The sequence below is a fragment of the Oncorhynchus kisutch genome, linkage group LG2 (genome assembly GCF_002021735.2).
Source record: "Oncorhynchus kisutch isolate 150728-3 linkage group LG2, Okis_V2, whole genome shotgun sequence".
In the NCBI taxonomy this organism is placed as follows: Eukaryota; Metazoa; Chordata; class Actinopteri; order Salmoniformes; family Salmonidae; genus Oncorhynchus; species Oncorhynchus kisutch.
Genome location: NC_034175.2, coordinates 55,787,640 through 55,801,192, shown reverse-complemented (window position 1 = coordinate 55,801,192; position 13,553 = coordinate 55,787,640). Strand labels below are relative to the sequence as shown.

At 43.9% G+C, this 13,553-nt stretch overlaps 1 pseudogene; it reads left to right on the top strand.

Annotated features, from left to right (window-relative positions):
- The window catches only part of LOC116352853 (ceramide kinase-like protein), a 42,643-nt pseudogene that overhangs the window by 19,375 nt on the left and 9,715 nt on the right, over positions 1-13,553 (top strand).

Here is a 13,553-nt window from a genome sequence, read left to right as displayed (position 1 = left end):
AGAATGAGACACTAAACAATCCTGTGATGTCACACTCTGTCAACACATTACCCATTAAGAGTTAAAGATCTAATTCAGCTGTTTTTATCTCAAGATCGAATCATTTCTGCGTAACAATTAAGTACCTGACCTTACTGTACTGTAATTGTTTTCAATTAAAATGGTCAAAAATAAACAAAAATTGCTTCTTTGCAAAGGGCAATTTCTCAAGCAACAATTTTGCTGGCATTGTCTAGGGGAAAATTGAAAATGAGCTGTTATTGGCAGATAGGTTTGAAACTCTATTTCTTATTGGTCTATTAACTAATTTATCACATGGTGATGTCACCATGGAAGGCCAAAACTCAATCCCACCGAAACAGGCTGAAATTTCAGGCAGTCTTTTCAAACAGCTTTTACACTAAAAGGGCATTATCATAAATTTCACAATGTCACATTGTTATTCCAATCTCATAGTGTGGAAATAAAGAATATATAAAACACAGGAAAATCACGTTTTTGACTGCACTGGGCCTTTAACACTTTTAAAGCTATTATCTCTCAGAACTAAAGTTATTTCTTTGTTCAAGTATAGGCCTAAGCCTTTATGTCGGCATTGTGGTAAAGGGCTCCTGCACTGTCTTTGCTTCCTGTGTATCTCTAGGTCAGTCGGAGACTCTGAGGCGTACAGAGTATGTGCAGCTGAAGGATATGTTTGAAGTGAAGGTGAAGAGAGATGCTACGAGCCAGCAGACAGGGGGCACTCTCTTGGGCATCACTCTGTTCCAGTTTAAGAAGAATGGACCCAAACTGAAGGACCATGCCATTCACTTCAACAACATGAATGTGGAACACTGTGAGATCTGGTTTAAAAAAATGAAGGAGATACTCCGTGGTAAGTGTGCTTCACAAAAAATACTTTAAACATATAGGACTGGTTTCTCTGACAAAGATTAAGCTGAGTTCTAGACTCAGTGGCGAATCTGCTTTTAAGACTGAATCTAGGTCTGGTAAACTGGCTCATATAGTATTTGGTCTGACTGAGTAAAAAAGATGGAAAACATCAAATAATGTAGTGCATTTTTATGTGGACTCAACCTATGGCCCCAAACGTAATTGTACTACCCTAAGTGGGTAGTACAATTACATATCAGGGCATATATGTTGTACAGCAGTTTGCAGTGATGTTGTTGCCAACAACCCACAAAGATTTTGAGACATGCTCAAATAGTTGGTCACTGATAATAAAGCAATACATTATCGATCACTGTAGTCAACTAGGATATCACAATCTTTTTACAGGTTGTCACACAAAGACATTCTCCAATATCTTCCTGTTGTGATTTTTTTATGACTTTTTTTAAGCAGCACCCCTGTGTGGTTATTGGCTCTGTGAGTGTCTCTAGGAAGAGACCTGGCATGATGGGGACACCTGTCTCTGAGGGCCCTGCTGGGTTGGACCATTTAGGCAGCCTATCCTCCTCCCCTCTCCACCCACTGTCTCCCCCTGTCAGTCCCGTAGAAGGAAAGATAATTACTAACTACAGGGTGGCCACCATCAACCTGTTCTTCAGGCCCTAGTGGCCAACACCTCCACATCGTTCTCCCACCCTCCTCCTCTCCAGCGTAGTCTAGGGCAATGACATGGCCATCACACAAAAAGAGTGCCCATATCCAACACCTTTCAATTAATCTACTACATGCTGCCTCATCAGACATAATATCCTTGACAATCTAAAATATCCACCCCAGAAATGTTGCCTAATATACAGTACAGTGTGTGCATAGAATGTATGTTGGAGTTTCTGTAAATGAAAAACCTGGTTTAGAGATAGCTCTACCAGGTGCAGCCTAGACAATCACTCGAAAGCTAGACAGCCCCAGTTAGTGACATTTTCTGTCTGAACATAATGTTGTGTTAACACAATTCAGTGTAATCCCTGTAACGTTCGTTATAGCAGCAGCCAGCTAATACTACGTGATTAGTTCTGCATTAGTCATCTGAGATTAAAGGGGATTGTTGTTATGTTAGCTCAATCTAGCCGGCATTACACCATCTCTCCTTTCACAGGCCTGTCCGCTCTATTATAGCCCTGTACTGTTCTGTTCCTCTGGCAAACCAAGGATTTGTCCAAAATGTCATCCTATTCCTTATATAGTGCACTACTTTTGACCAGAGCCCTATGGACCTGGTCAAAAGTAATGCACTGCCTAGGGAATAGTGTGCCATTTAAGACTCAGTACAACTTTGGCAAAGCCGACTTTTAAAGTTGTACCTCCCTCAGCCTTAGGAGGATCCAAAGCCTTGGCTGTGTTCCAAATGGCCCCCTATTCTCTATATATAGTGAACTCATTTTGACAAAGGCCCATATGCGTCTGGGCAAAAGTAGTGCACAATGTAGGGAATATGGTGTCATTTGGGACGTTGGCCTTGGGTTTTTGTGTGAGAGGGCTGTGAGTACTTTGTACTTTAACACGAATTTATTAACATAATTAAAACAACATGCCTTGAGGCGGCCTACAGGACACTGAATAGCCTTATTTATGAAGAAAAAAACATACAAAAACAATAATTAATTGATTCGATATTGTCTTCTTCTTCTTTTTTATGTTGCAGAATGGATGATCTTATGAAACTAAACCTGGGCCCGTATTCAAAAAGCATTTTAGAAGAGGAGTGCTGAACTACAAGCGGTTTCGTCTTTTATCATTGTACAGAATATTTTTCACCAAATGTAACACAGCGGCAGTGCATTTGCACTACTAAATTGAACCAACAAGAGTTATTGGTTGTTATAAAACCTGCATCTCATTACACTCAGGTGCTGGGCAAATATGGTTCGACACAGATTCATATACTAAATAAATATATGGCTCTGGCTTGTTCGGACAAAGATCCACTGCGGCTCTAAATATTGACCCTGTTAAAAGGTGATATTAGGAGCATAATGCAGAGCCCTTAGCCTTCACCTGGCACAACAAGGCCCAAGTAAGTACAAAAGTAAATTAAGGGCATAACAGACCTTGTCCTTATCAACAATAGACATATAATGTTATATACGATTAAATAATAGCCATCAACTACATGAATCATGCATATATTCATATAGGCTCTATACAAAGAGTTAAAACATAAACGGTAAAAAAAATCCTCTCCATTCTATTGTTAAACAACTTAGCTAACGGGTTTATGTAGTTCTCACACTATGACTTATCAATAGACATATGAATTCAGTTTAGAGGACAATGGTCAATGGATCAACTCTAAGTTGAACTCTGAGCTTTCCCCCCTCTCTCTTTTTCTCCTCTCTGTTTCTCTCTCTCCTCCGCTCTCTCTTTTCCTCCTCCTGAGGGTCTTTAGCTACGACAACAATAAAGTTCAACTTGATGCAGGAGTGTGACCATCCACTTTGACAAGAGCACCAAGGCCATATTATCTGTCCAGAGAGGGGAGACGGCCTGGTGTGGGCTATGAGGGGCCTGGTTGGTCTGATTGACCTGCCCAACACAGGACCCACTAATCTGTGAAAGAAAGGGGGCTTTGAAAATGCCATGGAGGTGATTGTAGGATTGTAGCTCTACACAGCGTCGCTCCGCTCGCACAAGGCAAGGGTATCAGAAAGACACGGACATCCTGCCTTGAGCCTTGTACAGGTGCTGCCATTGTTAGCGCTGGCCTCTACACATGCTGGTCTGTCTGTGACCAGGCTGGTGACATTACCAGACGACTGATGGCTGGTTTAATCTGGTGGCTGACACCCTCAGCTGGACCACGCCACCTCATGTGTCAGACCACATCACATGGCTTGTCACTGCGATGGCCCAGCAATGACCACAGCACTGGCCAAGGCAATGCCTCCATTTGGTTTCCAGCATTCAGAATCCATCTCTAGGAAAGGAGAGTGAGGGGTTGATAAAAAAGGCAAGGAGGGAGACGGGGTTATGCAGCAGCACCTTTTGTGTTTAACTGTCAGCTGGGACACTCCCTTCATTGTGCAACGTTATTAGAGGGTCCCTGGGAAACGAGGGCGCAGGGATACACCGTTCCCACTGTAACAGGTGAGAGCTCCTGTAATCCAGCATACCACAGTTTAAATTCCCCCTGTGGGAGAAATTATTCAGCAGCACCACTGACTTAACAACAGCCTTATAATAAAACAAAAGACAGCCCCCTGTGGAAAACAGAGAGAGCAAGAGAGAGAGAGAGAAAGAGAGAGAGAGAGAGAGAGAGAGGAGGAGCTAGAGGAGGAGCTAGCACACCGTCCTTTATGTTCCATTGTGTGAGGCTATCAAGGTATAATTTTAACAGGCAGTCATGCGCGGTGTGGACCAAGGTGACATGTGGCCCAAAGTAATGCATTTCTCTCCCAGGCAGGCAAGTCAGTTAGTTAATGTGGGAAGCTAATGTAGTAAAAGATAGCAGCATGCATCTGTTCTTCAGGACACACACACATAGAACCTGGCTAAGGCAGTCTGGAGGAACTCTAATGAAGGAGCTGAGAGACAGAGACTTCACATCTCAGAGCACACAGGAGCCTAATATCCACCGCTTAATGTGACACTGAAACTTTATAATCACCTTCTATCAGAAAGGCTAAAAAACGAAACATCTGGGGCCATATTTATAAAGCATCTCGGAGTAGGAGCCTCAGAGTAGGAGCCTCAGAGTAGGAGCCTCAGAGTAGGAGTCTCAGATTAGGAGTCTGAGTAGGAGTCTCTGAGTAGGAGTCTCAGAGTAGGAGTCTCAGAGTAGGAGTCTCAGAGGAGCTCCGCCTGACCTTAGAACCTTATTTATCATATGCAAAAATGTTATTACAATCAGTTGCATAAAGTTCATGATTTAAATTGCTTTACAGCAGATGACCTATTTGTCAATGTGTGTCCAGCAACCTCCCCTCTCCTGATGTGGTCATATCCTCTGTAGGATATTAGTACTCTTCCTGGTTGGATGAGTGTATGAAGGACATTACCCTGGTCCTTGCCTGGTAGCTGACTAGATGAGTGTAAAATCTTAGCCTGGACCCTGTCTGCTAGCTGACTAGATGAGTGTACAATGTTAGCCTGGTCCCTGTCTCCTAGCTGACTAGATGAGTGTAGAATGTTAGCCTGGTCCCTGTTTCCTAGCTGACTAGATGAGTGTAGAATATTAGCCTGGTCCCTGTCTCCTAGCTGACTAGATGAGTGTAGAATGTTAGCCTGGTCCCTGTCTCCTAGCTGACTAGATGAGTGTAGAATGTTAGCCTGGTCCCTGTCTCCTAGCTGACTAGATGAGTGTACAATGTTAGCCTGGTCCCTGTTTCCTAGCTGACTAGATGAGTGTAAAATCTTAGCCTGGACCCTGTCTGCTAGCTGACTAGATGAGTGTAAAATCTTAGCCTGGACCCTGTCTGCTAGCTGACTAGATGAGTGTAAAATCTTAGCCTGGACCCTGTCTGCTAGCTGACTAGATGAGTGTAAAATCTTAGCCTGGACCCTGTCTGCTAGCTGACTAGATGAGTGTACAATGTTAGCCTGGTCCCTGTCTCCTAGCTGACTAGATGAGTGTAGAATGTTAGCCTGGACCCTGTCTCCTAGCTGACTAGATGAGTGTAGAATATTAGCCTGGACCCTGTCTGCTAGCTGACTAGATGAGTGTACAATGTTAGCCTGGTCCCTGTCTCCTAGCTGACTAGATGAGTGTAGAATGTTAGCCTGGTCCCTGTCTCCTAGCTGACTAGATGAGTGTAGAATATTAGCCTGGTCCCTGTCTCCTAGCTGACTAGATGAGTGAAGAAAGTTAGCCTGGTCCCTATCTCCTTGCTGACTAGATGAGTGTAGAATGTTAGCCTGGTCCCTGTCTGCTAGCTGACAGTGTAGGATGGGGCGTGTAGGATAGGGTGGCAGGTAGGCTAGCGGTTAGAGCATTTGGCCAGCAACTGAAAGGCTGCTGGTTCAAATACCCGAGCCGACAAGGTAAAAAATCTGTCGATGTGCCCCTGAGCAAAGCACTTAACCTTAATTTGTTCCAGGGGCGCCGTATTACTATGCTGATCCTGTAAAACAACAGATTTCACTGCAGTTATGTGACAATAAACATATATTTTTATGTTACTTCGGTCCCTGTCTGTTAGCTGCATGTATTAGTATAGAATGTTACCCTGGTCCCTGTCTGTTAGCTGCATGGATTAGTGTAGAATGTTACCCTGGTCCCTGTCTGTTAGCTGCATGGATTAGAGTAGAATGTTACCCTGGTCCCTGTCTGTTAGCTGCATAGATTAGTGTAGAATGTTACCTTGGTCCCTGTCTGTTAGCTGCATGGATTAGTGTAGAATGTTACCCTGGTCCCTGTCTGTTAGCTGCATGGATTAGTGTAGAATGTTACCCTGGTCCCTGTCTGTTAGCTGCATGGATTAGTGTAGAATGTTACCCTGGTCCCTGTCTGTTAGCTGCATGGATTAGTGTAGAATGTTACCCTGGTCCCTGTCTGTTAGCTGCATGGATTAGTGTAGAATGTAACCCTGGTCCCTGTCTGTTAGCTGCATGGATTAGTGTTTAATGTTACCTTGGTCACTGTCTGCAAACTGAGTGTATAATGTTACCTTGGTCACTGTCTGCTAGCTGCATGGATTAGTATAGAATGTAACCCTGGTCCCTGTCTGTTAGCTGCATGGTATAGTGTAGAATGTTACCCTGGTCCATGTCTGCTAGCCGCATGGATTAGTGTAGAATGTTACCCTGGTCCCTGTCTGTTAGCTGCATGGATTAGTATAGAATGTTACCCTGGTCCCTGTCTGCTAGCTGCATGGCTTAGTATAGAATGTTACCCTGGTCCCTGTCTGCTAGCTGCATGGATTAGTGTAGAATGTTACCCTGGTCCCTGTCTGCTAGCTGCATGGCTTAGTATAGAATGTTACCCTGGTCCCTGTCTGCTAGCTGCATGGATTACTGTAGAATGTTACCCTGGTCCCTGTCTGCAAACTGAGTATATAATGTTACACATTAACAGGCTTTCCATTAACTCACCATGTGTATCCATGGAGACACCACCTTCTCGTCAACTCCTCTGCATAGATACCAGTCCTTCGCTCAACGTTGCTTGGTCAACAATGTTTTCTGTTGTTCATCTTTTTATACTTAGTTTGGTGAGGTGAGGAAAACTTCCCCGTGAGCGAGTCAAGTCAATCAGTTAGAGGGTGAATTGTGTGGATGTAATGTAGTAATATGAATTAGTGGGTGAGTGAGTGAGTGAGTGAGTGAGTGAGTGAGTGAGTGAGTGAGTGAGTGAGTGAGTGAGTGAGTGAGTGAGTGAGTGAGTGAGTGAGTAAGGGATTGAGGTGTGTGTGATGGATACAGAAAGAAAGTGGATCAGGGAGTTGGTGATTGAGTGATTTCATTTGATCATGGAATATGGTAAGTAAGTTAGATGAGTAGGAGAGAAAGCGAGCACGAACAGTATGTTAGATGTAAGTAAGTTAGTGTGAAAATAGTGTGTGAATGAGCATGTGTTATGTGGGAGAGCATATAATAGGGAGTGTGTGTGGGCTCTCATCACCATGGGAGAGCGGTGGTGTGTGTATATCTGTCTCCTTTCTCTCTGCGGAGGATGAAACAGAGAGAAGCAGATGCTGTCCTCCGTAACAAAGGTATCACAGCCGTATCACTTTCACTGGAGGGAGTACCAGTCCTGTCTTAGTGTATTCCTCCCCACAGACTGGACCCTTCTGTCTGTCTTTCTGACCGCATCTGTCTGTCTGTCTCTGTCTCTCTGTCTGACTCTGTCTGTCTGTCTGTCTGTCTGTCTGTCTGTCTGTCTGTCTGTCTGTCTGTCTGTCTGTCTGTCTGTCTGTCTGTCTGTCTGTCTGTCTGTCTGTCTGTCTGTCTGTCTGTCTGTCTGTCTGTCTGTCTGTCTGTCTGTCTGTCTGTCAGTCTGTCTGTCTGTCTGTCTTAAAACTGTCTGTGTATCTGTCTGTCTGTCTTTTTTGGGGGGGCCTTGTCTGTCTGACTCACCAGACCCCACACTAGAGGTGTTATCAGTCAGTGTTGAAGCACAGAACACGTGTCGCTGTCTGACACACACACACCGCATTTATAAACGAAAACCCACCAGCAATATAACACACAGGATTATCACCTACAGTGAAAACACACCAGCAATATAAACAGAGGATTATCACCTACAGTGAAAACACACCAGCAATATAAGGCACAGGATTATCACCTACAGTGAAAACACACCAGCAATATAAACAGAGGATTATCACCTACAGTGAAAACACACCAGCAATATAAACAGAGGATTATCACCTACAGTGAAAACACACCCGCAATATAAACAGAGGATTATCACCTACAGTGAAAACACATATGCTGCTATGCATCTCTTCACTGTACTTAAAGTATGTTATTTTTTTGTAATATTTTGGTATATAATGTACTTAGTGCTAATACATATTCAAAAAGTTCATAATGGTAATCTTTTGTGTTAGTAACCAGAGACACATTCCCGTTAGTCTTTTTGGATTATTTAATGATTTCCAAATACAGTATTTGTTTATTTTTTGTATTCATATTTTTTTTATTGACCCAAATCACATGCAGATAACGATTTCTATTATATTCACAACACAGTTATTATATTCATAACACAGTTGTTATATTCACAACACAGTTATTATATTCACAACACAGTTATTATATTCACAACACAATTGTTATATTCACAACAGTTATTATAGTCACAACACAGTTATTATAGTCACAACACAGTTGTTATATTCACAACACAGTTATTATATTCACAACTGTCACGTTCTGATCGTAGTTCTGTTACTTTATTCTTTGTTTTAGTATGGTCAGGGCGTGAGTTGGGGTGGGCAGTCTATGTTTTTCTATGTTCGGTTTTTGTGTTCAGCCTAGTATGGTTCTCAATCAGAGGCAGGTGTCTTTAGTTGTCTCTGATTGAGAATCATACTTAGGTAGCCTGGGTTTCACTTTTGGTTTGTGGGTGTTTGTTTCCGTGTGTGTGTTTGGGCCACACGGTACTGTTTCGGTTTTGTATATTTCACGTTTATTATTTTGTTCCAGTGTCAGTTGTGTTTTTTGAATAAATCCATATGGACACTTACCACGCTGCGTTTTGGTCCGATCCTTACTCCTCCTCAGACGAAGAGGAGGAAATCCGTTACAACAACACAGTTATTATATTCACAACACAGTTGTTATATTCACAACACAGTTATTATATTCACAACACAGTTGTTATATTCACAACACAATTATTATATTCACAACGCAGTTGTTATATTCACAACAGTTATTATAGTCACAACACAGTTATTATAGTCACAACACAGTTGTTATATTCACAATACAGTTATTATATTCACAACACAGTTGTTATATTCACAACAGTTATTATAGTCACAACACAGTTATTATAGTCACAACACAGTTGTTATATTCACAACAGTTATTATATTCACAATTTATATTCATTTGTTAAAGTACTGTGAATAAATCCAGAAGAATTGTGGTGTATTTTTGTAATCAGCCTACATCTACAACCCTCTGTAACACATACTGGACACATACAGCCTAAATAATCCCAAATATCTAGTCAATTTATCCAGCATTGGGAGGATTGGGTTTGGTTGGGGGCAGAGCACATATGGAGGAAGGGATGTGTGTGTGTGTTGGCGTCAGATCCAGAGCCTCAGCACGGTGATCCCCCTGCTTGAGGGGGTAAATCTGGAGATGGCCGGGTGGGGAAGGGACTCGGTGGGGTTTCATGCAGGGACTGGGCTGGGGGCTCCCCCACCGCTAATGCGTTCTAATGCCAGCTCCTGACACAGTGCCAGATGCTCCTGTTTGGCAGGGCATCTGAGGATCTGAAGAAAGGTCTGGGGTGTTGGGTTCGCCACCCGTATGCCATACGCCCAGGAGAAGAAGCACAAGATGGGGATAATATGGGGACAAGACGAGTCCAGCCTACACGACTCAGTACTAAGTTAGCCTGGTCCCAGATCTGTTTGTGCTTTTTGGCCAACTCCTATGGTCATTGTCATGTGGCCTGTGTCTTGACAATTACCATAGGAGTTGACAAGACAGCACAAACAGATCTAGGAACCAGGCTAGTTCTCCATATCCTGTATGCCGTCTTTTAATTCCCTGCCTCTCCTGGGCCTTCCAGATCATCCAGGATCCAGCCCCTTAGAGGCCCCACAAGGCCCTGACCTTCCCCAAACTCAGATTCCCCAGCCTGGGCTCAGCCAGGAGGATCATGGCCCCCTCACCAGCCAGGCAGCCAGCCAGTGAATCAGTCAGCCATGGATTTTCAGCAGGGAAAAAATAAGACATCTGTTCCGAAAGGATTAGCAAATATTCTGTGCTCTTCTGAAAGCCTGTCTGTGTCCGAGTATTGTCATTGAAGCAATCACTGAGCTGCATATGTGCATTACATCTCTCGCTCTCTCTGCCTCGTGAACACTCACCCTCCCAGTGTTTTTGAACTCATTAAATGGGAGATTAGCAGCTCACAGCCAAATGAAAAAGAACAGGGACAACACAACATTGGTATACCAGGGCTGAGGCTGAGTAATTGGCCTCAGCTATAATAGCCATAGGTTACCTCCAAATGGCTCCCTCTTCCCTATAAAGTACACTACTGTTGACAAGGGTCCTATGGGACCTGATCAAAATGAGTGTGATATATAGGTGATAGGGTGCCATTTCGGACTTTACCATATTTCCCATCATATCCCAGTTGTGATCGTTAGCCCACCAGAGGGGACGAGGCTCTTAGTCTTCCGGTAGGACAGAAGCTTTGTTTTCCAATAGGAATCACTGAGAAACCTGACCTCAGCTCCAGGTAATTTACTGGTGATTATGGGAAAAGTAGTCCCTTGTGACTTGTGGCTGTCTCCAGGGGTAGAGAGAAGCCCTTAGCAGGTCTAATCTCAACCACAGCCACAGGAGCCACACGTCCTCTCTTCCTGGTTCTTTCTGTCTGCACTTAGTGGTGGTCAGAGACAGATGTAGTCACTGTGTTGGGCGACATTCATGTGTGTGTGTGTGTGTGTGTGTGTGTGTGTGTGTGTATGTGTGTGTGTATGTGTGTATGTGTGTATGTGTGTGTGTGTGTGTATGTGTATGTGTATGTGTATGTGTATGTGTGTGTGTGTGTGTGTGTGTGTGCATGTTGGGTGACATTAGGCTAGCCTTATGGTCCTCAGAGGTAACACAGCATTAAACCCATGAGTCAGAGACCGAAGACATCATCATCGGATACAAACTTGATGATCTCATGTTGTTTTCCACAAGTCCACAACATGGACAACATCACTCTCTAATTGCACAAACAGTATCTTGTCAATATTCAGTCAATGTAGCACCATCATTGGTTATGTCACCCAAGCTCCCACGATTGACCAGTTTTCCATGTCATGTTAGCAACATGTAAGTTAATGAACTCAGAAACACTTTATATTTTTAAGGCTGATTCTGAGGATGCTAAACAAACAATTGAAAAACATAGCTTGCAAGTCTCATTCATCTGGCAGGAACTAGGTGGTAAATGTACCTGTTGGTGTATTTTATGGTGTACTGAAGTGACCCAACAAATACATTTTTCTGTTGTGTGTACACTGTGCGTGTACATGAGTTACCCAGTGTTGATGGTAAACATTTCCTAGCGGGGAGAGAGAGGACTTAGTTAAACCCTGATTGAAGAGAGAGATCCCTCACCAGCCTGGCTACCCAACCTGCCGTGTTGCCATGGTACATAATCCTCTGTAAATTATGAAGCCTGTAGGAAAGCTCTGCTGACGACTGGCCTGAAACATAATATTCTGGATTGTATGGAGACTCATGTTGGTTTCATGTTGTTTTAGAAAGGAGAAGGTAAACAAGATTTACAGTCATAGGGTTCCAGTTACCTATGGCTACTTACAGTGTAATGCATTAGTTACTTAGATACTGTACCTAATAATAAAATGTTACTATAATGCTATACTCCACTATATGGTGTTTACTTAAAATTAACAGCTATAATGCACAATCTAGTGTTCGCGTTGACAATTACCTAATCAATAGACCTAGCTGTAAGACCGATATACGGCTCAAAGTGTCTCTTTCTACATGATATGAAAAGCAGAGTGTTTTGTGTATCTGTCTGAGTCGGACAAAGTGTGGCTTAGTGTGTGTCTGTAGTCCCCTCCCCTCTGTGAGACTGGGGGCTGTGTGAAGTTAGCTGGGAGATGATGAGAAACTCCCATGGCCCCCTCTTATCCTCCTTAACTTCCCCTGTTCCTCCTCCCAGTCCCTCTAGCCTTCCCCTGGCCTCCTAACCCTCCTGAGCCTCCTGGGCTGAGCCTCCTGATCCAACCCCCTGGCCTACTCTGGTCCTCCTGAGCCCCAGCCACAGCCCCAACTCAGTCAGCAGTGACAGCATCCTTCCTGCACCTGCTCCCAGTATCAGGGCCTCCGAGCCCAGTAGGAGTGGGAGAGGATAGAGAGACAGGATTGGTATAGTGGGCCTGGAGGTCATAGGGGGAGGGTAGAGAGAAGTGGAGTGCAGGGCAGGAAGGCCAAGTAAGGTTGGAGATGAGATCCTGCTCTCCAGCCTCATCTGTCTATCCTATAGAGCAGTGGTTCCCAAACGTTTTATAGTCCCGTACCCCTTCAAACATTCAACCTCCAGCTGCTTACCCCCTCTAGCACCAGGGTCAGCGCACTCTCAAATGTTGTTTTTTGTCATCATTGTAAGCCTGCCACACACACACACTATACAATACATTTATTAAACAGAAGAATGAGTGTGAGTTTTTGTCACAACCCGGCTCATGGGGTTGTATCGTGGGGTTGTAATCTTACATATAAAACCTTATTTGTTAATCAAAAATTGTGAATAACTCACCACAGGATAATTTTGTATTTGTATTAATTACAAATGCCAAAGCAGCAGCTACGCTTCCTGGGTTCCAGCAAAATTAAGGCAGTTTATACAATTTTTAAAACATTACAATACATTCACAAATTTCACAACACACTGTGTGCTCTCAGGCTCCTACTCCACCACTACCACATATCTACCGCAAACCCAACACCCCCCATCACCCCGAGAACAACATCCCCACAGTGAAGCATGGTGGTGGCAGCATCATGCTGTGGGGATGTTTGTCATCGACAGGGTCTGGGAAACAGGTCAGAATTGGAGGAATGATGGATGGCGCTAAATACAGGGAAATTCTTGAGGGAAACCTGGATCAGTCTTCCAGAGATTTGAGACTGGAATGGAGGTTCACCTTCCAGCAGGACAATGACCCTAAGCATACTGCTAAAGCGATGAGGGCTGGATCCAGAATGTCTCTAGCGGGAACCCAGCACCTCTCCTCCGGGCCATAACCCTCCCAGTCAACCAGGTACTGGAAACCCCTGCCCCGTGGTCGAACACCCAGGAGATGTTTTACCGTGTAGGCCGGATGGCCATCAATGACACGGGGAGGGGGGTACGGGGTAACACAAGACAGACAGCAGTGGAACTCAGGACTTTGGAGATTGGAACAGGGCCAATGAAATGAGGGAACAGTTTGCGGGAC